Below are 2,849 nucleotides of genomic sequence, written 5' to 3' on the forward strand. Positions count from 1 at the left end.
ATAATCCAAAGTTACATGCCTTGCTGTTTACTTGTATGTTTAATCATGTAGAAATTGACCCATTCTCTCACCGTGCGAAAGATACGAAACAAATCAGATTGATTTTTTGATAAAAAAAATATTATGTGAAATCTTTGATTCTTTTTCTTCCTCTTCCTCGTATATATCATAGGGGTACAACTTTTGACTCAATAGAGAATCTTTTCTTCTATATGAATCAATATTATGACATTCCAATTAGATGCAATTCATAATCATAGAAAAAGAAATGAAAGCTACTTCTTACATTTCAAAGAAACACAAAATTACAAAACCAAATTCCGATTTTCGAAACCTCTCTATAATGTACACCAACTCTATACCGTATCCTGTGTTCCCCACTCGTATCCATACCCGTAACCGTATAAAATACATTATATTATTTACAAGTTACAACATTCATCAGTATTTTCAATCTTCACCGTTACCGTTACCGTTACAGTTGCCGTTACCATCTCCTTGCCAAGTCCAAACAATGTCTTTGAGAGCAGGCCTAACATCCTCCTTACAAAACTTGGCATATTCTAGCGTGTCTCCGGCGGACTTTGAGAATTCAACTATGGCAACCTCCGGCGCCACTTCGAAGACTTCCGCTGTCACCGACAACTTCCCTTTCCGTCCTTCCTCAGATCCCTCCATCCTCACCTTGAAATCCCTCACCTTCTTCACTCTAAACTTTAATCCAATTGCCACTGATTCCAATTTTTCCATAATCGATGATGCCGAGAATCTCGATGTGAACATCGATCCTGCTTTCTTCTTATTCTCAAATAGATTTGACAGATCGAATCCAGACGACATCGATGAAATCAATTCGAATGCATTAAAGAAACTAGGAGACTTTGATAATCCTCCTTTGATGATCTCTTCTTCTTCTCCGTTGTTTTCTACTTCAACTCTTTTGTGATCATCGATCGAAAAAGCGATCGGTCTTGTGAATCCTTTTTTAAACCAAGGGGTTTGCATTATTGAAGAGATTGTAATTCTCTTCTCTGGATCTGAAACCAGTAATTTCGAGATCAATCTCTTGGTTTCAGATGAAAACCAAGGTGGAAACTCGAATTGGGCTTGAAAAACCTTTCGATACATTTTCATGATGTTTTCATCTTGAAATGGAAGAAATCCAGCAAGCAAAACAAAGAGAATCACACCACATGACCAGATATCAGCTTTCGATCCATCGTAACCTTTCTTCCTCAAAACCTCTGGTGCTACGTAAGCTGGAGTTCCACACTGTGTGTGAAGTAATCCATCGTTTCTAAGCTGTTCTGGCAGAGCAGAGAGTCCGAAATCAGAGATCTTTAGATCTTCATTCTCATCTAAGAGAAGATTCTCTGGTTTCAGATCTCGATGAGATACACCTCTACTGTGACAAAAATCAACAGCGCTGATCAATTGTTGGAAATACTTACGAGCGAGATCTTCTTTAAGTTTACCTTTAGCAACCTTAGCGAAGAGTTCACCACCACGAACGTATTCCATAACGAAGAAGATCTTAGTCTTTGTAGCCATGACTTCATTAAGTTGTACAATGTTTGGATGTCGAACGAGACGCATAACAGAGATCTCTCGCTTGATCTGCTCCATTAATCCTTCTTTCTTGACTTGATCTTTGTTGATGACTTTAATGGCGACGCTTTCTCCAGATTTGAGGTGTTTTCCATAGTAGACCTTTGCGAAGGTTCCTTGCCCTAATTGTCTTCCCATCTCGTATTTCTCGAATAAAATGCTTCTTGAACCATTGTTCAGTAGTTGATGGTTGGTTTCTTCCATAGTTGAGTTCTTGTTTTTTTGGAGATTAATTAGAAGAAAGATTTGGGGTTTTAGCCATGTAGGAGAGTGAAATATAGAACAAGGGGAGAGAGTTGTCAGGTAGGGATTGGAGCACCTGGTTTTTTGGTATCAAGAAAGCGGTAAAGTCCATGGAAATATATGATTCTGTGGGTTTTAATAAAAGGAAAAAAATAAGACACGTATAGGCTCTCCACTCTATTTCTCTCTCACTCTATATATGCTATTTTATGGGTCATACGGCAGTATTTCATTTGACAATATAGAATGGGGAATTTAGAATGTTTTTTTATATTATAAAACTCCTATTAGCACTCTAACTCATACTTATTACACTCTAATTAAAAATTAAAAAAATAAGTGAATGATTATGAATAAGAATCGTAATAATTTGATTATCCCACATGGTAAACTCAATCGACTATTCTGACGTGGTAAGTTTGGGAATCATAGATCTACACTCCTCTCGATACACGATTGCATTTCCCCATAATAAAAAAAAAAGCATCTGTGATTTTGTGGGCATCTCTAGACGAATATAGTGTTGAAGTTTGTGTTGTAGGAAGTCAGTTTTGCTTTTTTCTTCTTTTTTTAATTTAAAAATAGATATATCATGATATTTTCAGTCAATCTCTGATCTAATCTTGCATTTTGCCTAAATTGACCTAATTTCACCTATTTTGCAAGAGAGTAAAGCTGACCTTCCTAAATATGTAGAGGCCAAAAGAATAGTCGTTAGAAGAAATTATTAATAAAAATAAAAAATAAAAAATCATTATTAAAAAAATAATAAATTTAAGAAAATTAGTTTTGGGAACCTAGTTCGGCCCTTAGAGGGTCGAACATTTTATCTCTCATCCAATTCATTATTTAAAAATAATTTTTATAATTAAAAAATAAATATTTTAATTTTTAAATTAGAAAAGAGGGTATTTCGATCATTAAGGGGCCGAAATTTAATCATAAAAATAATTTATTTTATTTTAAAATTAGAAAAGAGAATATTTTTGACCGGTTAA

General features: G+C 35.0%; 1 pseudogene; it reads right to left on the reverse strand.

The window, feature by feature from the left end:
• Positions 1–259: 259 nt before the first annotated feature.
• LOC147389165 (CBL-interacting serine/threonine-protein kinase 25 pseudogene) lies at positions 260–2,015 on the reverse strand (annotated as a pseudogene).
• Between the last annotated feature and the right edge of the window lie 834 nt (positions 2,016–2,849).

Source organism: Akebia trifoliata, chromosome 12, assembly GCF_017979445.1.
Source record: "Akebia trifoliata isolate Shusen 1 chromosome 12, ASM1797944v1, whole genome shotgun sequence".
Taxonomy (NCBI): Eukaryota; Viridiplantae; Streptophyta; class Magnoliopsida; order Ranunculales; family Lardizabalaceae; genus Akebia; species Akebia trifoliata.